The sequence below is a fragment of the Lissotriton helveticus genome, chromosome 5_1 (assembly GCF_964261635.1).
Source record: "Lissotriton helveticus chromosome 5_1, aLisHel1.1, whole genome shotgun sequence".
NCBI classification, from domain to species: domain Eukaryota; kingdom Metazoa; phylum Chordata; class Amphibia; order Caudata; family Salamandridae; genus Lissotriton; species Lissotriton helveticus.
In genome coordinates, this window is record NC_136065.1 from 297,089,032 (window position 1) to 297,110,153 (window position 21,122).

Below are 21,122 nucleotides of genomic sequence, written 5' to 3' on the forward strand. Positions count from 1 at the left end.
CACAACGCTGATTGTAACACAACAGGAGTAATTTACGCAATACGCTGCCCCTGCGGCTTGGTATATGTGGGGAGGACAGCAAGAAAAGTCAAAACTAGAATCATAGAACACAAAAGTACAATACGGAACAAACAAATGTCTTCCAATTTGGCAGCACACTGGGTAAAAGAAGCACACACTATTCCTCAACTCAGATACACAGTGCTAGAAGTAGTAGAGAGTCAAACAGGGAGAGACCACCACACATTTCTATCACGAAGGGAAACATTTTGGATTAAATACATGGATACAATAAATCAAGGGGGTCTCAATGATCAATATGAATTGCTGTGTTACCTGTAAATGTATAAAATTTGGTATTGACTTATGTTGGACAAGTAACAATTCCGATTATAAGGGATTGGCACACACATTTTGTAACTCACTGGTCATATCTCACTTTCCCATTCATTGATTTCACTCTCTTTATCATTTCTGATTTCGTAATGTTGCTTTTCCTTGTGTTTTTCCATTATCCTGTCCTTTTTTTGATGTTCTGAGAACACACACAGTGCGATATATAATCTAAGTTAGCACATCACAGGAAGCTCACACCAGGAGTATTCTCCAGTATTTAGGGACTAATGACCATAATCCCGTAGTTAGCACCTAGTCTGGAATCACAGAAGTCACATTTCACACTATAGTTGAAGATAGAGAGGAGTATATAAAGGTTAGCAGTGTTCGCTTTATTACGGAACAATTCCAATAAAGTTATTCAACAACAGCTTTCCCTTTAAAAAAACGTAGGCGAGATCATCACGTGACAGAACCGGAAGATTATCCGTCAGGAACCGGAGGCGGTACTCTTAACGAGCGTTTCAAGGTACGGAAATAGCGTCTTGATATAATTAGAACCCCACTTGTAGCGAGGATTTTTCGACTAAGGAGGGCGTTTTTTGTTCACGATTAGGAAGTTGGCAGAGCCGAGTTGAATACAAGACTAGAAATCGAGGTCCCTGAGATAACGGTGGAGATGGAAGAGAATAACGCGACAGATGCAGGGGTAAGCGCTTATTAAAGATGCGAACTCGCAGCACTTACTAATCTAAGTTTTTGGAAGCCCAGGCCTTTTTTGAAACACAGGAGTACCTCATTATTACTATTTTTTCAGTCAGACTTGGCCACTCGATAATATAAAGTCAGCACTGAGGGAGAACCATCGAAACTTTGATCAACGAACGCCAGGGTTAAACGTGAATAGATACATCTGAATAAACACGATGGAGTGTGACACCAAATAGGGATCAGTACTCTGGTAGCACTCATAGGCGAACACTTCCAATCTGACATATTTAACATAGATAACATCGGGAAATTACTATTGCGGTATACAAGCTCTCATATCTCTATCTCTTTCACCATTCCATTTCATTATCTGCACGTTTTGGTTTAGTTTATTAACCACCAGTACCTTCTACCTCATCAAGTGCTATCCTTTTGGAATAATGCAGAATATAACTAAACACGCGTTTGAAATATGTATTATTTTTGTTGTAGTGCCTACTCTTGGAATGAAAGATAACCCAAGAAGAAGTACATAAGAACATTTTCATAACTTGTATCCCCTGAAGAAGGGTTCAACGCAACCCGAAATGCATTGGGCGTTTTAGGAATTACAATTTGTATATAGATTTCACTTCTAATTGAACAAAAATATTTTGGAAATGTATGACTTGAATATCATTTTCTCAGAAATGTTTGAAAAGCATTGACCTAATGAAATAGACAAAAGATGTGAAAAACGTAAACTTTCTTGTATTGTTTTTGATTAAGCTATACTTACAGTTTTGCACTGAACGAATTACAATTGATTATATTTGTGAAACCTCAGGGACATTGGTGGAGCACCCTGCAGGCCTAGTTTCCCCAAGGTCTATACAGTGCAGGTTTGTGATGTTTGTCACATCATCTTCAGTTGAAGGAGGAGAAGAGGCACAAAAGCGTAGGCTAATATCCCTGATCAGTAGATCCATAGTTCATTGCACATGGAGTGAGGGTTTGGCTATCTGGAGGTGAAGTTTAGGCATTTCACGTTCTTGAGGGTGGTGAACAGGTCGAAGTCAGGATTGACCCAGCCGTGGAATTACTGGTGTGAGACCTGCAAGTGGTGTATTCACTCATGGACTTGTGGATGAGTCCTGCATAACCAGTCCGCCAGGTCCCTGTCCATCCCTGTGAGGTTCTTCACCATCAGGTGAATGCAGTGGTAAATACCCCAATGCCAAATAGCCTGAGCTAGCAGGGAGAGGAAGAGCGAGGGGGTTCTTTGGAATGTAATACATGGCAGTCATGTTGTCTGTTCTGACCAGGACTACATTGCCTCGAGCAAGTAGTAGGAAGGCTTCGATGGCACGGCGAATGGCTAGGTAACTGATGTGGTGGCTAGCGGAGTTGTTGTCCACACACCTTGTACTGCATTGCAATCGAAGGGAGCTTCCTACCCAACTTGGAAGGTGTCCGTGGTATTGGTGACTTGCGGAATGGGGTCTCGGAAAGGCCTGCCTCGCATTAGGCCGTTGCTGTTCCACCACTGCAGAGAGCAATGGGTGCCGGCCATTACTAGCACTAGATCATCCATCTGAACCTCGGCTAGCGTTTATTGTTATTTGAAAAACAAGGAATGCTTCACAAATTTCCATGACATTCTTGTGCAGGGATAGTTAAAGCAAAGTGGTAACCCTGTGTCCCTCAGAACCTGGGCATTAATGGTTTAAGTAAAAAATGGTTCTGTTGGGTCGGACCAATTCCTTTGGGAGAAAAATCATTAAATGTAAACAACAACAGCAACAGATACAAGTCCAACATTTGAGAAATGAATGCTCAAAGACTTAGGATTGTATGATCAATCTATTGTATTAAAAGATTCAAACATTTAGTATCCGAATTTTAGTCATTCATGGATAACTTTCAATGCATGTTGTGACCGTCAAAAATGAAGTGACTTTTTTATGAAGGGTGCTCAGACGTTTCGACCCTGGTGCGCCCCGTTTTGCAGTCACGGCCGTAACTGCAAAACGGCTTGTGCTCCGCGCGCATTCAGTATCTGCACTGAGACGAGAGGAACTAAGCGCCTCCGTATGCCCAGCAGTAACCTATCTACTGATGAGAATTGATCGGCCCTTGCGCCGCCAATTGATTCAGGCTGAGACTCACCTGCCTGACTCCAAACTGTCCCCCACCTGTCTTGATAAAGACCCGCCGCGACCACCAACCGGGGTGCACCAGGGTCGAAACATCAACGAACATCATAGGCCCAGAAAGGCCAGGATCCCGATAGAAACACTAGGAATCCTTGGTTTAGAATTGTCATCTGGCCAATGAAAATACTTGTATATATTTGTACATAAGAAATCTATTGCATTGTATACTTGGTCATTCACTGAGCACCCTTCACAAAAAAGTCACTTCATTTTTGACGGTCACAACATGCATTGAAAGTTATCCATGAATGACTAAAATTCGGATACTAAATGTTTGAATCTTTTAATACAATAGATTGATCATACAATCCTAAGTCTTTGAGCATTCATTTCTCAAATGTTGGACTTGTATCAGAGAGCTGTTATTTACATTTAATGATTTTTCTCCCAAAGGAATTGGTCCGACCCAACAGAACCATTTTTTACTTAAACCATTCTTGTGCAGGGGCCATGCTCATCTTCTCAGAATTGTTCAAATGTTAGTATATGTGTTACCAAAGCAAGCATTTGACCGTCTACTTGTGACCATTGTGCTGAGAGGTATTATTTCAACAGATGCATGCATAGCCTGGTGTGGGGTATAACAGCAGTATAGGAAGCCACCCTGCCCAAGAGGTTCATTACAGTTCTTACATCTGTGACACCGCAGCTGAAAAACAGATACAAGCTGGCCAATGGCCACGACCCTTTGAGGGCTTGGGTAGGCTTTGAGGCTGAAAAAAATTAAATTCACTCGGAGAAAAGGTTGAATCCTTAAGTGGGCAGCCCTCACTGTCAGACACTTGGTGAAGAGCCTTGGGGCAGTGGTGACAATGAAAGGGAGTACCTTGAACTGATAATGCCGACAAGTGACCACGAATCTCAGGTAAAGTTGGTGAGCACTGTGAATGGAGGAAGTGGAAGTTGGCATCCTTGAAGTCTAACGCTGCTATGTAGAGGCTTGACATCCTGCAGCATGATTATGTGGAAAAGTTTGGAGAGAACATATCTATTGATGGGTCGGAGAGAGCCATACTTTTTGGAGATACAGGAATTAAATCAGTAAACACCTTTGCGCCTCGGACAGTAAGGCACTTGCTCGATGGCACCCTTTTGAAGAATTGTTTGGACCTCTTCCTCTAGCAGACACAGGTGTTTGCTGCTGAGGTCGTGTTTGCGGGGGGGAAAGTTGGGTGGTGGTGTGAGAAGTTTAGGCAAAGTTGTCCTGAACTAAGCCTAATACCCACTTGTCTAATGTGTTTTCCAGCCAACTGGAGCAAATCCTGGAGTCTTCCCTTGACATGTGTAGCTGGGAGAAAGGAGGGACAGTGTCTATGTGGCAGTGGAAACCACTTTCACAGAACCTTCCTTGCCCCTACCACTGTTATTTATGTAAACTCCTCAGGACTAAACCTTTGGATTCTGCCGGTGGTAGGCCTTCTGCGGTCTCTGAAATGAAGAAGGGGTGCCTGTAGAGGTGGTCTTAATGCCTAGTCTATAATGCTGCCTTGGAAAGGATCCCTTTGAAAGAGATGTTGTTTGGAGGGCGCCCATATCCTTGGGTGTGTCAGTGTCTTTCTTCAGTTTCTCTAGCATTTGGTCAATGTACGGACCAAAGCGGTGTTTGCCATCAAAGGACAGATTGAGCAAATGCTGCTGGACATCTAGTTTAAAACCAGAAACATAGAACCAGGTGTAGCATCTGACCAGGATACTGGTTTTGAGTCCAGAAGCAGTGGTGTTGGCAACATCCTGGGCACACAGGATAGTGCGTTGGAAATGGTCTTCCCCTCTGCCACCAACTCTTCACCCCTTCATCTATGTTCTTAGTGTACATGCTTGATGAGGACCTGCATTTCGTCCCAGTGTGCTTTATCACACAGGGAGAGCAACATCAGAAAGTCGGTGCACCTCCAGTGGGTAGCTGCCTGCACTGCTACCCTCTTCAATGCTGCATCTACCTTTTTGCACTCCCTATCTGGTGGGTTAGCAGCTTTTGTGGCTTGGGCGTTTCTGCACAGTCTAGACCACCATGATCAGAGGGCACTTGCCTACTAAGGTAGGGTGGTCATTGGCAGGAGGGATGTCTTTTTTGATCAACAAATGGAGTGACTACCCTGGCCTTCACAGGCTTCTTAAAGGCGACTGTGGTGGTCTTAAGAGTAGGACGATTAAGAAGCCTGGTGCCACCGTCCTTGTGCTTTGGAGCCTTGCCCACTTTCTATTTTTCACTTAATAGCGAGCAGTCTCTTCCATGGTATAGTCTCAGTTGGCTTCAATGGAGGCTTATTAGTAATCTTGCCTGTTTGACAGACTATGAACAGGCATTTCTGTCAAGCATCTAACTCTACCTCCAGGTGCTGAAGGATGGGTTGCTTCAAGTTATCAGAGGCCGGTATCATGTGGGTTTTTGGCACTGTGTGGGTACTTGTGGTCAACACTGGTTTGGACATGGAGGACAGTTCCATCCTACAAATGGTGCCTTGCCGAAGAATGGAATGGTCGCTGTGAGGGATGTGTTCCGGTGTTTACCGGAGTTGGAGTGTGCCCAAATGGGCTAGAAGATTAGTGCTACTAGCGCAGAATACGGCGACCCATTGGTACACATTCAAACTCAATGGCAGGAAAAAAAACAAGCTAATTACCAGCTAAGGGAAGCGTCACTATACCTCGTGACTAGAAAGACTTCATTGAAGAAAAAGAAGTTGAAAGCATTCAAGTCCAATACTAGATGGCAGGAGTACACAGAACATGCGTATCTACGGACACATGCTACAAACATAGTAACATGACACCAGAGGTGAAAGCATACATCTTAGCCAATCAAAAGCAATCATAAAGAAGAAACACTCCATGGTGTGAAAAATAGAGGAATCGGAAGGAAAGGCATTCCATAAAGTGCAGGGAATTGGGAGAGACAATACAGCCATTCAATCATGAGCAAGAGGTTGACTGGAAACCCAATCTATGTAATATTATATACAATGGTGTCTGTGAAAAACAGCAGAAGCTTTCTGCAGTGGGATCGCAATAAGTCACAGGTAGAACGTTTCAATTCATCTCAGCCACCAGTCATTACTCTTAACTGCATTTCAGACAGATAGTTTTGGTTTGTTGTGCCACTGTAGACCAGAACCACAAATATGCAAATCTGTCTTAGTGATGCTTAAAAAGAACAGTTGATTCTGAGCTGTTAGGTCACATCTCCTTTCAAAATAAACAAATGCATCCCACAACCCAGCCTTGTTGGGCCTGATCAGCAATGTAAAGCCTGAGTTTTGGTCAAATTGACACCCCTAGTGGAAAAGGTGAGCCGTGAGTTCTGCAGTCCACCCATCAATTCTTTCGCTTTTCTCTCAGCAAATCTTGCTGTGGTGTATGCTGGCTGTGAGTGGAAGGAGGAGGACATCCAAACATGGAGGTTCCACTGAAGCTGGTGCAGAACCGAGCTTTGTATCTAACAGGAGCACTGCCTGGTAGAACAAAAGCTGGAATAGATGACCGGCACCATCACTCATTGTTTTTATTCTATTGAGAGAAACCTTCTCATATCTAGTATTGGTACTGGAAGGCATGGACTATAAACAATGTTTAGATCAGCTTTTCCTTGGTGCTGAAAGAAAAGCTACTTCAAATAATGTTCTTCCATTGCTCTGGAATCATTCTTCAAGCAAGTATCCAACCTGAAATGTCATGCTCCAGTGGCATTTAAAGATATCTACAATAACTTTTTCTGCTGACATCACAACACTAAACCCTCTATCTGAAGGAACCTACAGCAAAAGCATTTAATCAGGGGCAAGTTATTTACAGAAGTGCATGCCGAAACCCAAAACGAATGGTTTATAGGAACACTACAGGAAGTGGGAAATATTGTATAAAACAAGATGGGTGCACTATGGTTCTACTGTCATTAAGCACAACAAAATATCTAAGATGCTTCGCACAGGACCAAACTCTATGAGCAAACACTAGACCAGCTAACTGGGGGACCAAATTCAAGAAGCCAGAAACCTTTTTTAAACCATGCTTCACCACTGAGAACCATACTGAGGAAACAGATTACATTATTTTCAAAAGCAGTGCACCAACTGAGGTAAAGCGAGAAAAAGCCACAGCTCACATGTATTGACCAAAAGGTCTTTCAAGAGGCTAAATTACAAACAAACAAAAAGAAATCTGAAATGTGTTAGAAATCGGATTATAAATTGGGGTGGGGAATTACTTACCTCAAGGAATAATCACAACCCTTACGGTCACTAAATTACACAACCCCCGGTAGCACTTGCACAAAGCAGATAGTCTTAACTTAAAAAATGTGTGAAGTATTTATGCAATAACAAAAAAATAAAGATGAAATGGAAAACAAACATTACACAGGAATTAGAAAAATAGAATAAAATGAACAAAAATCCAATAGCGAGAAACACATATACCAGGGACTTATATACAAGTTAAACATAACAATTAGGAGTTTACCAGTTTTATCATGTTGACATGAAAAGCAGAGGCAATTTATCACTGGCTAGCAGGGGTATAATGTACAGAGTTCTAACAACAACAAATATATAGGGTTCAGCAAAAGGCAAAAAATACAGTGTGGCCACGCATAAAATGCGGATTTTCAACAAAAAGGAAACATTTATAGCCATTACCTAACACACCTATAATATATCAACGCCCTAGTTAAACAACAATGCCGTCTAGGTTCCAAGTAGCCACACTTTCCTGAGAGGGTAAGTACTGACAAATGAATGCTTAACCAACCGTTTAAATACAAAGCAATAATGAAATTCAACTGCAAAACACTTACAAATATAAATATAAATATGATAGAGAAAAGTAGAATCGAAATTACGAATTCATCCACTGAAGACATTCAATTTAAGTTTTTGACTTACTGTATAATTTTTATACAAAAGATCTTATAGACTCCCAGTACATGTATAACAAGACACTTGCGTACGTTCTGCACAGATATCACTTTCCCAATCTTTTATCTATGATACTATAGGATACGTGCCCACATGTTCATGTGTCACCGATTTCATTATTATAATACATCTGTGATGACTGAACTTGTGAAATATTTATGTTGACCAACCAATATAATCAATTGCATTCTTGTTTTTTTCTCATCTTTTTAATGTACTAGGATTGTTATATATTATTTACACTAACGGGGTCTAAATTGAGCACAACATTAGAACAGTTTTTTTTTATTTCAAAAAAGTTTTTATTGGTTGTTCCCAAATAAAATCATACGGACAACACATCAAATAAGGGACATATGAAATAGACATACAGAAATAAACATTGGGTACAAAGCAATAATTACATGGCTAGAAGAAGTCACTATTAATCAAAATGGTACGGCAGAACCTCAGGGAATAAACACATGTAGTATCAGTGTATCGCACCACAGGCGACTATATCTGTTAACGTTATCATGAGCGGTATCTCTATGAACTTCAGGGGGAACTTTAGCACCAAGCACAGACCTTGTGAGTATGCCCAGTGACATTATATGACATGCATAGGAGAGACGAGAACAGCATAGGTAGATCGTTTAGCGGGGCAGTTATCACAAACGGTGGGCTTCATGGCGGTTTTTGTGAACAAAAGTAGAGGACAAGAGTGTCCCACATGTGTCTGGTGGAAGGTTTCCACGGTGAATTCTGGAGCATTATATTATCAGCTCCTCTTAGGTTGGTGACCCAGTTTAGCCAGCATTTAAAGGAAGCTTTACGTGTGCCTTCCCAGTTGCTGAGAATAATCTTGACCACAGATATTAGGAGTAGATCTAGGAGCGCCCTATCTTTTTCTTGTAGTGACCCAGCTTTGAGGAAACCGAATAACAGTGTCGGGAGATCCCTACTAGGAGAGTATGAGAAAAGTTTAGATATGAATTTGAATACTTTATCCCAGAAGGGTAGAACGCATTCACATTGAATTAGTAAATGTTCGAGGTCTCCTGTTTTGTCCTTGCAGTTCCAGAAGATGGAATCATCCCTAATTTTGTGTGAGTAGAGTTTGGCTGGCGTCCAGAAGGCCCTATGCAACAAGCAGAACTTCGTCTGGGAGAGTGTTGGGCTGATCTTATATCTCATGGTAGATTTCCAGGTTGCGGTCCAGTCTAGCTCTGAGATTGCGAAAGAGGCGTGTGATTCCCAAAAGGATGCGAGTCTCTTATTGAGGGTAGAGTGTTGTGGGCGTATTCATTTGTAGATCCAGGATACCTGGTGACCTAGTTTATGTATTTTTGGTAGGTAGCTCAGATGGGAAGGAGGTAATGGTAAAAGCTTTGCTTTGGTTATAGTGGATTTTATTTTTAGTAAGTCATAGAAGTCTAGTGCGTGCAAGTTGTATTTGGATTGTAATTCTTTGAATGAAAGAGGGTAGGCTCCGTTAGAGAGTTGATGGGGGAAATAGATCCCTTTATTAATCCATGATTCGTTGTATAAGGTTTTCCCCTTATAGAGTATTTAGTGATTGTTCCAGAGGGATTCAAGGTTAGATCGCTTAATGCGAATGTCTAACTGTCTGTCAATCTTTAGTAGGGCGGACTTTGTGTTCTAGAATAGAGATTTTGAACAGGCGACCATATTTAGGTTTGTGGTTAAGAGGGTCGCTAGTGTAAGATCCATTAGGATTGATTTCTCGATGTCTAGCCAAACAAGGGTGTATTCGACCGGTGGGACTAGCCAGTAAGAGCCTTGTTTTGCCAAAAAACAGTGTCTGGTAGAGTTTGAAGTCAGCTAGATTGACCCCTCCCAATGATTTATCTAATCTGAGTTATTTCATACTAATTCTTGCCTTCTTCCTTCTCCATAAAAATTTCGAGAGTAAGAGGTCTAGTTTATTGTGGAATTCCTCGGATAATATGAGGGGTAACATAGTGATTAGATAGTTCACTAGTGGGGAGATCATCATCTTGATGGCCTCGATCCTTCCCCACCAAGTTATAAATCTAGGTGACCGTGCATCTAGAAGGTTTTTAATTTTCTCTATTGTGATGTCTTCGTTGCGCTGGAGCGTTTCTAGTGTCGTACTGCCGAATTCAATCCCCAGGTACTTAATTTTATCCTGGCTGCCATGTGAGGCCCGAGTCACCTAGCATTTCACGAGAGCTGAGAATATTCAGTGGTTTGACTTCTGATTTATCCGGGTTTAGTTTATATCCAGAGTGGATCGAGTATCTTTCTATGGTGGACCTGAGCGCATTGATGGATTCACCCGTATTCTCTGTAACCACAAGGATATACTTCGCGTATGCGGCTAGTTTCACTTGAGTTTCTCCTAATTTTGCTCCCCTAATTTCTTTGTTGCTTTTGATATCCGTAATTAGAGGTTCTAAGGCCAAAAGAAACAGCGCAGGGGAAAGAGGGCAACCCTCTCTGGTGCCATATTCTAAGTGGAATGAATCTGACAGGGTACCATTAATGGCAATTCAGGCGGAAGGGTTCGAGTAAAGAGCCATCACCATGTTGATGTAGGACTCCCCAAGATTAAAGGATACCATGCACTGCTTTAGGAATGACCATGATACCCTGTTGAATGCTTTTTCTGCATCCAGGGTAATGGCAATAGAGGGGGTGGCCGTTATCTTAGCTTTCTCTAGAATACGACATAATAATCTGGTATTGTCGTTAGATATGCAATATTTTAGGAACCCCACCTGTGAGTTACTGATCAGTTTTGGAAGGATAGCGTTCAGCCTGTTGGCTAGGATTTTTCAATAGATCTTACAGTCCAGGTTGATGAGTGAAATCAGTCTGTAGTATTTAGTTAAGAGGGGGTCTTTCCCCTCTTTCGGAATGACGATAATATTGGCTTCACCCATTGAATAAGGACACAGCCCTCCTTGGCTACAGAGTTGAATAATTTTAGTAAAGTAGGTCTAAGCAATTTATCAAACTCTTTATAAAAGGCGGCGAGACGCCGTCTGGGCCCGGGGCTTTGTTGTTTTTGAGGGATTTAATGGCGTTCCGTAGTTCTTTTTCAGAGATGGGTTGTCCCGAACACAGAATGGTCTGATTCTGATAGTTTTGGTAGATTCAGTGACACTAGGTATTTGGAGCAGACCTCCGGGTCCATTGTTTGTTTGTTTTTATATAGGTCCTCGTAGAAGGCATGGAATGTACTTAGTATCTTATTTTGTTTGCTTTGAATATTATTCTTATGATCTTTAAATCAAGGAAATAGTGAATTGTTTCTGTTTATGTTTGAGATATGACACTAGGATTTTCCCTGCCTTATTTCCCTCACATAGCTTGAGTGCCTTGAATTTATTTATCCATACTCCAGCACGTTTGCATACTATTTTATTATATTCGTATTTCCTCTTGATTAGTTGGTCTAGGGTGGCTTTGTTGTATATATTCACCGAATGTGAGGTTTCGAGTGATTGGATTTCTTTTTCTAGCGATTCAAGTTCAAGGTTTAGTTTTTTGTTGATCTGAGCTTTGATACCGATAATGACTCCTCTGATGGTCGCTTTAAGTGCATCCCATAGGGTGGAAGTGTTCATGTCGGGGAGGTCATTTAGTGTGATGTATTCTTTAATTGCGTTGTCAATTTTAAGTTTATATTCTGGGTCAGAAAGTATGTAATCGTTAAAGCGCCATCTTTTTGGAGGCAGGATGGTGTGGGTGCCTGCGAGCTTAGTGCTGATGCAGGAGTGGTCGGAAACTAGTTTGGGGGCTAGATCAGTTTCGTCAATGAGATGTGTGAACAGGCTTGAGAGTAGGATGTAATCAATCCTAGAGTAGGAATTGTGTGGTGCCGAGTAAAATATGTAGTCCCTCACGTCTGGGTTTTGGAGACGCCACGAGTCCTTTAAGTTAAACTTGGAGCATATGCTTTTGAGGACCTCGCGTGAGGGTGGTATTTGCATTTAGATTGTCATTCTATATGGGGGGGTCCATTGGAAGGCTGAAGTCACCCCCCACTATAGTGAGGTCTTTCTGAGGGATGCGCCCAATAGTGTTCGAGACCTTTTCCCAGAAATCGGGGTCATTTTTGTTAGGCCCGTAAATGTTGATTACATGGATGTGGTCGTCGCCTCTCTGTAGGTGCGTGACTAAGAGCCTACCGTCGTTATCATGGGTGTGTGAGATAGCAGTGATGTTGGATTTTTTGGAGATACGGGTGATCACTCCTTTTTTCTTTTGGTCAGCCGGAGAGCATAACTTATGAGCAATTCAGTTGTGTTTTATGAAGCCTACGTCTTCTTCTGAGAGTTTCGTTTCTTGGTGCAGAATTATATCTCCTTTAGTTTTCACTGAGTAATCAAAGATTTTCCTGCGTTTCATAGGGTGATTGAGCCCTTTAACATTCAGAGATACAATATTAAGGTTTTCTGTTAATGTTTTATGTTGTGTCATCTAGGGGCCTGATGTCGCTATAGTTGCAATGGGTTCTATGGTCGATGTAGCTGTGAAAGGGTCATCCCTGAATAGTTTACAGTAGGTGAAACAAGTGTACCGGATCATAGAGCGAGGCATTAGTGGTGTGTGTCTCGCGAATGCACGAATGGCTCTTCACCTTAAGGAAACGAGCAAGAAAGATCCCATCGGATACTACAGCGATATTTGAGTTAATAAGCCAACATAAATGGAATAAAAAGAGAGGAAAGAACCAAAATTACACATACCCTCATCCCTGATTCCCCCCACATCCCCTAGCCATCCCTCCCCTCCCTCCCTCTCTTCCCTGAAAAACTCGAACTCAGGAGCTGCGAAAGCAGGTCCGTCTAACGGTAACATGAAGTGATTAGATTATCCATTGTCTCATCAGGAGATATATTGTGATTTAACTAGGAGATAGAGTTCGTACTAAGAAAGTATTAGGTGTCATTAGGTTACATTGCAGCTGGAAGAGTACTTTGCGGTGTATATTTAGAGCATGCATGAATGTATGTGAGGTGTATGTCAGGTAGACTTTCAGAGTCAAAGTGTGCATTAAGGTGTTTTGAGTTGGGTGTATAGCAAGGTCTTAGGAGTAGTCGGCGTCATCGATGGGCGTGTCCGGCTCCATGCGATAGGATCAAAGGTGTGTCCTATGTGGGTTATTGTAGAGAGTGTATTGGCGTGAATGAACTGTATAGCAGGATGGTTTGCAGAATCTCTAATGAGCATTAAGGCGATTTGAATAGAGTAAACATCAGACAATTTATATATCTCAGGAACAAACGTGCATTATATAACCATTGCATAAACGCTGCATAAACATGTGAGTGTGTTTGGCTCTCAAAGAAGTCAAACTAAAAGGTAACAGGAAAGCCATGGGAATAGCATTGGTACAGCGAATCAAAGGAGAGCAGATCAAAGGATATCAGGTTTTCCGCTTGTTGGAGGGACCTCCAGCTAAGTTCATCTCTTGGGAGGGAGACTCCTCCAGATGTCGGGGGAGGTCCTGGCGGGGTTGTGAAGACGTGTGGTCTGACATTTTCCATAATCTTAAACTTAACCGGACCTGCAAATTAATGTTTTTTGCCCTCAGTTTGTCTCTCAGTTGTAGGAAGCCTTTCCGTGTGTCAACTTTAGAGTAGTCACATGTCAAATGTATCCGCTGGTCTTCCCAGGTTACATGGTGGTTCTTCCTGGCGAAGTTTAGAATGGCTTCTGTGTGCTGGTAGAGGAGTGGTTTGCACATCATCGGCCGCAATCCTTTTTTATTAGGAGAGCTGAAAGTTGGGATTCTGTGTGCTCTGTCTAATTCCAAGCCATGGTGGAATTTCCACCCCGTTACCATCAGGATCCAGGATTCAAAGAAGGCCACGCATGAACCCGCATCGGTTTCTGATCCTTCCGGGATGCTAAAAATGTGTATGTTCCCCCTTCTGTTTCGATCTTCCAACTCTGCGTTTTGCTTCTTGAGTTCACTAGTGACTATGTGGAGATGTTTGAGTTCTTTGATGCCTTGGGAGGTCGCATCTTCGGCATCGCTTATTCTTTGTTCTGCTTCACTAATTCTTGTGCCCATAGTGTTTAAATCTGCGCTAATCGCAGTAAGTTCTAATTGCATGGAGTCAGTGTTTTGCTTCGTGGATTTCGCCAGGTCATGGACTTCAGCTAATTTTTAAGTATCATGTCCATTGTGCTGTTTAGATCTGGTTTGACTTTAATTGCTCAGTCCGAGGTGGTTGGTCCCGGTCTTACTTTCTTGTATGAAGATCTGCCTTCTTTTTCCGCCATTTTCGAGCAGGGTTTAAGTGATGGATGTGGTTAAGCGGTTAGGCTCGACACTCTCTTTTTGATAATCGCTGAGTAACAGATACTTCCTTGTCTGGCTTCTGTTCACAGCAGCTGATAGCGTGGGAAGTACAGAGGGTAATGTAAACCCTCTGTAGGATATGCGGAACTAGTGGTGTGTGACTCTTATATTCTTTGCGCTCGATATGTGTGCTTCGGTCACGTGGGCAGGAATGCAGTGTAGCAATGTAGTGCGGTGTAGCGATGAGGTTGATTGTGGGTAGGGACAGTAAACTGGTAATGAGAACTTGTTGTAGAGTTGAGGTGGCGCTGGTTAACAAAGATCTGTTGTGGCTCAGTAGTGGTCCTATTATTGGAATCTAATATGTCAGTGATCACTAGTACCACATTGCACTTAACTCTTCATTAATCACTATGTGCAGACAGATCGATGAATTGCAGGTAAATGTATGTAAAGCCTACCTGGAAACAGACTATTAAATTCTGGTTTCAGTTTGTACTTCAGGTTTGATGGCAAAGTGCAAAGAAATCTTTTCAGGAAGCTACAGGCAATTTTGTTTGATAAAAGTACTTTCATATCCCTCCGGTTTCCCTAACGCTCAGGTGATTTAAAAAGACCCCTTCCTGTTAAAGCTTCGAGGTTTGTGATTTACATGTCCATCCTGCAGGCACATTAATGAGTTGTTACACTTCTCCTACCTCTGCAGTAAGTAGGTTTCATCAAAGAAACCGAAAAGCCCATCTTAAGTGCACAATAAACAGGAATTGCACCCACATTTTTGGACTGGAGTTACCTACTCAACTGAACTCCCTTAAGCCTTGTGTTCTTTAGCTTCGTAACAGAGTTACACCAGAAGTATTAGTTGCAAGCTATTGCATGGTTACTACTAGACAAGTGGCAATTAGTATCAAACACGATCACATATATTTAGTGCATTCCTGCAAGTTATTCCTTTGCATGTGAAAGCAGCACACACTACTTGAAGCAAGATCTAACGTTTCTGCTTTAATGCAAATCGATGATTGGGTATATTTGAGCAGGAGATACTGGTTTCCGATCACAAGATGTGAAGCGGTTGTCCCATTGCTGAGGTTGAGGGCTACCACTAGCATGTGATGATACAAGTAGTACGGTAGACAGATGGATGCAGTACGACGACTAATCTTGCTCTGTTGTGTTGTGCAGTGTTCTTGGAGTGGCAGTGTTCTGCATTTCCTGAACAATGAAATGCCAAAACTGTAAAACTTAGCTGACGCCGACTACATTGACTACTTATTGGGTATGAAATAAAATACAATAGTCAAGAAAGATATTCACAGAACTGGGCATCTTTACATCAAGATAACAGCCTGCTGCCCCTTTGCCGTTACCATCAGATCAAATTTCTGGCAGGATCCATCCTCTGATTATCCGCTGCCTTACTGCACAGACCAGAAACCTCTAAGCTGAGTGGATGTTGAATTCTCAACTTTCGAGCTGGACAAAGCATAATCCTGCCCCGACCTTTTTCACACCTATGCTGTCCTCCAAGGCAGTGCTAGAGGGGAATAACTTCTGTTTGCAGAAATGATAGAGTACAAAGCTTGAATTACTCCCTATAGTGCAGCACAATATAGCCGCATGCTGTCGCTCAAACACTCTTAACATTGCAGTATAGAACACCAAGGAACAGTGTCTAAAAGGTCTGCCATATTGCAGTATAGGACATAGTGCTACTTTTAGCACCCAAACACCACCTCCTGCAAACAGGATCCTGCACGGTTTGGTGGAAAGGGATAGTAGGGGCCGAGGGAAGAGGAGAGGATGAATCATCCCACATGGTCTGAATTCCCACAAAGTGACTGTCTACATAGCAGACTAATCAAAAGATGCACTACTGTACAGAGCGGTGCAACTTTGAGCTGGGTTTGACAGTATAATACAAGCATTTCTACAATACTAGTTAGAGAGCAAATGCCTAAAACAGGGTATCACTGTAAAACTTCTATAGTTTAAAAAACCAGAAGCAGAGACATTTTCAGGAAAGAGGCAGATTCCTCTTCAGAAAGTTGCAACGGTTTCATCTACATGTTGAGAAGCTTGTATTTTTAGGACGGCACCGATGGTTAATGATACATATGCCAAAGCCCATAATCGAAAAGGTAGCTTTTTTTTTTTTAATTTAACAATGCCACAAGGACAACGACGAGCTCACGGTCACATTTACGAGGAATGGCCTTTAATAAGGAGAAAGAATTAAAAAAAAGAAGTTGAAAAACTTGGGGCAAAACATGAATTAAGGAGTCTTCCAAAAAACAGGGAGCTACTCAGTTGATATTTTCTGATAACTTTTTAAATGAAACAGTAAAGAGGATGAGGGGACAGAGGCCATAAAAACTAAAACCTAAGCACATTCAAGGTAGCCAGCATCTCCAGTATCCCACATGCCATGAACTGGCAGTTGCTTCAATAATTTGTTTCAGATTTCTGTGAAAAATGGGCTCTGTCCTTCACACCACAATTTCCAATATTTGGTTTTCGTTCGACGTTTTTCATACAGCTTTTGACTTAAAATGTTGTGTTTCTGGTAAGTCTGAACAAAATGTTCTTAGTAAGATACGCCATCTGGTACTGAGATGAGTCATAAAAACTATTCGGTAAGCTCCTACAGACAGCCTGTGCTGTGATTTGCGCACATAGTTTCTTCCGATCAGAAATTAACTGGCACCCCAAGATTTGTAAACAGGGGTGTTTATGCCAGTAAGTTGTGCGTTTCAGAGTTCTGCCATAGTCAAACCATAGTGTGCCCTATCATCGCCAGATACAAATACTTTCAGTGCATTACAAATCGATGACATACTATGATCCTGAGATTCAGATCTACAGGTTTAGAAGGTGAAATCTACTATTCTAATGCCAGTCCAAAAAAATAAATGGGAGAGGGCAACTTTCTCCCATATATTCCAGGCTTATTTAATATTTTACCTCAAGTCCTGGAATATTTTGGGGAAAGTTATAATTTCCAAAAGTATTTTTAGGACAGATTGAAAAGCAGCAATTTTAAATTGCAGAAAGTGTTGCCCTGAGGGCGCAGCTCAGTGCAAAAAACTAGGAATAGGAGAGGATGTGGCCTAACGGCTAGAGGAGTAGAGTCTCGGCAGGGATGATCAACATCCTGTGATTGTGGGAAAATCACTTAATCTCCCCGGTGCCAATTCACAGAACTAATTTACGACAAAATCCTGAACTTACTACTTTTAGTATTCAAAAAAGGCATTTAGTATTCTTAAATTAGGATGTTGTCTTAAATTAGGATGTTGTCCCAAGTTAGGATTTTGTCTTGTCCCAAGTTAGGATTTTGTCTTGTCCCAAGTTAGGATTTTGTCTTGTCCCAAGTTAGGATTTTGTCTTGTCCCAAGTTAGGATTTTGTCTTGTCCCAAGTTAGGATTTTGTCTTGTCCCAAGTTAGGATTTTGTCCCAAGTTAGGATTTTGTCCCAAGTTGGGATTTTGTCTTGTCCCAAGTTGGGATTTTGTCTTGTCCCAAGTTGGGATTTTGTCTTGTCCCAAGTTGGGATTTTGTCTTGTCCCAAGTTGGGATTTTGTCTTGTCCCAAGTTGGGATTTTGTCTTGTCCCAAGTTGGGATTTTGTCTTGTCCCAAGTTGGGATTTTGTCCCAAGTTGGGATTTTGTCCCAAGTTGGGATTTTGTCCCAAGTTGGGATTTTGTCCCAAGTTAGGATTGTGTCCCAAGTTAGGATTGTGTCCCAAGTTAGGATTGTGTCCCAAGTTAGGATTCTGTCCCAAGTTAGGATTCTGTCCCAAGTTAGGATTCTGTCCCAAGTTAGGATTTTGTCCCAAGTTAGGATTTTGTCCCAAGTTAGGATTTTGTCTTAAATTAGGATTTCGTCCTAAATTAGGATTTTGTCTTAACAAACTTAAGTTAACTCCTAAATGCCTTCTGTGAATACCAAAAGTAGTAAGTTTAGGATTTTGTCTCAAGTTAGTTCTGTGAATCGGGCCCCCGTGCCCAACAAAATTAATGTATCCTTTATTAACACAGCTGGTACTCATGTAAAGCGCTCCAATACCTTAGGGTCGAGATTGTGCTAATTAGAACTAAAAAAATTAAATAATGTCCCCAAAATAAGAAATACCACATCAATATTGAACATAACTACATTTCCAAATAATATTGCACTTTGTTGTCATAATTTCTTTTTTGCACCATACAATCTAATAACACTCATTAGTATGTTTGATCCATATTTGTCCATGGGTAAGTTCATTATGACAATTACTAGGAACAGGACAACAAGAATGCAAATCACATATTTAACAAGTTCGTCCAATATTTTAAATGATGTGCCGGAGCACAAATGTGAGCAGTGTTTTAAGTGTATGTAAATAAAGTGCAAGTAACAAAAAAGAAAAAAAAAAAAGAAAGGAGAGGTGGGCACGTGAGAGAAGTGCTTACAGAATTGCGGGCAGCAAGCTAAACGCTCCATAGCAGATTAGGCACTGGGAGGGTTGGTGCATGTGAATATACATCACTAAGATTCTTACAGGGCAAGGAGCATTTTGTGTTTGTAACATGTGCGGCTGTAGATGCTTAGAATAGTATCCCCCCACCCCTGCCCCGTTGCGGTGGCTAGAGCATGAATGATGCTTGTTGGCGGGCCAATATTTCCACAAATTAATGCTTAGTAAATGGGTGTGGTGTTGACCAAATATCTGCCTTACAGAGGTCAGCTAAAGGGATACTGCCAAGGAAGGCAATAGAGGGCCCTGGGGAGGAGTGTGAAGTACCCATTTGGCATTTAGGTAACAAGTTTGAATGCATTTGACAATCCATCTGGCTATGTCAGCTTTGGAAATGGCTTGCCCCTTGATAAATTCAGCAAATGAGAAACATTTGGTATGATTTGAGGAATGTTTTGGTCCCGTCAATATAATACTTATGTGACCTTTAAACATCCATCCACAGAATCAGGCTGATGAAAGAAGTCTGTAAGTTCAATAGTTTGAGTGAGGTGGCAAAGTGATACTAACTTAGGAAGGAACATAGGGTTGGTTCTAAGAACTACGCTATCCTTGTGGATCTACATAAAGAGTTCTTGGATGGTAAAAACTTGTAGCTTGCTAATGCACCTAAAATATGTAATTGTGACTAGAAAGGCTACTATCCATTAAAGGAACTGGAGAGTACATAAATGCAAAGGTTTAAATTGTGGCCCCATAAGTCTAGTAAAGACTCTGTTGAAGGTCCAGATAGGGCCTGCAGGGTTCTGTTGGGGTACTACTCTATTTAGTCCCTTCATAAATACTTTGACCACTGGTATTCTGAACAAAGATGTATGCGGTCTGTTCTGCATATAAGCTGCAACAGCAGTTGGGTGGAGGCAGATAGATGGGTAAGCTAATCCTGCCAGTGGTAGATGGAGAAGTTGGGTAATTAACTCTTGTACTGTAGTGTTTCTTGGTGATGCAGAAGTGGTCAACTCTTTTCCATCTTGCTGCGTAACCAGCGTGGGCTGTAGGAGGTCTAGCTTCCTGAGGATGAACATGCATTAATGGGTTAGGTGAAGTTACCCAAATTCTAGGACCTTAGGAGCCAAATCGCAAGACTAAACTGTGCTGGGTCGAGGTGTCTGAACTGTTAGTGTCTCTGTGTGAGCAGATTTGGTCTGAGCGGGAAACCTCTTGTGGGGCATGACTGAGTGGAACAACAGGGCTCACTGACCCAGGTTGGTGTAACTCAAACGAGGGTGAGATATCTGCTCGAGTTTCTGATCACAAATCGAAGCAGTGGGAGAAGTGGAAAAGCAAATAGCCCTGACCAGTCTGTCCATAGTGCATTCCTCATGGACTTTGGGTGGGGGTATCTGAATGCACAACCTGGGCATTTTCGCACTTTCTACAGTGGCAGAGAGGTCTATTTGTGGAGTGCACCACCATTGGAAGTATGTGTGAAGGACATGGAGTTTCTACTCGCAGACTTGTTGACGCGTCCTGCTGAGTAGGTCTGCAAAACTGTTGGCTACTCCTGGGCGATGTTCTTCAAGTAGGTGAATCTTGTGGTCAATCGCCCAATGCCAGATGCTCTGTACTAGTCAAGAGAACTGGAGTGAATGTGTGTCCTTTTGCTTAGGTATGCAATACATCACTGTCTTGTTTGTGCTGATTGGAACTACCACACCCTGAATGATTTAGAGAAAGGCATAGGAGTTATACAGCCAAGAGCTAGGGTGACCTTGATTTTGAGGGGGCCACTGGCCCTGTATTGAGTGATGAGATAAATGAGCGTCCTGCTCTACCCCCCCAGAGAGGCGTCTACGGTAATGGTCACATGCGGGACTGGGTCTGCAAAAGGCTTGTCTTGCACCATCTTGGTGGGTGTCCACCATTCCAGAGAGCAATGAGCTTTGGCTTGAACCAACACTAGATATTTCCCTTGACCCTGCGCTTGTGACCACTGGACTGCCAGACACACTCGCAGGAACTCAGGTGCAACCTTGCATATGGTACTTATTGCAATGCAACAGGCCATCATCCTGAGAAGGTGGATAATCGTTCACACTGGAATATGATGGTTTGGTTAAAAAAAAAAAGCCACCATTTGCGGGAAGGCAGCAACATTTGTTGGTTGGGGTATGTTTTGGCAGTGAGTGTGTGGAATATAGAGCAGAGGAAAAACCACAACTGAA

The 21,122-nt window shown here is 42.1% G+C and overlaps 1 protein-coding gene and 1 pseudogene across 1 annotated transcript in view; both read right to left on the reverse strand.

Moving 5' to 3' along the window:
• Nucleotides 1-21,122, reverse strand: part of CENPS (centromere protein S) — a 136,404-nt gene that overhangs the window by 43,129 nt on the left and 72,153 nt on the right. The window lies entirely within an intron of this gene.
• On the reverse strand, nt 3,651-3,745 carry LOC144756910 (U6 spliceosomal RNA; annotated as a pseudogene).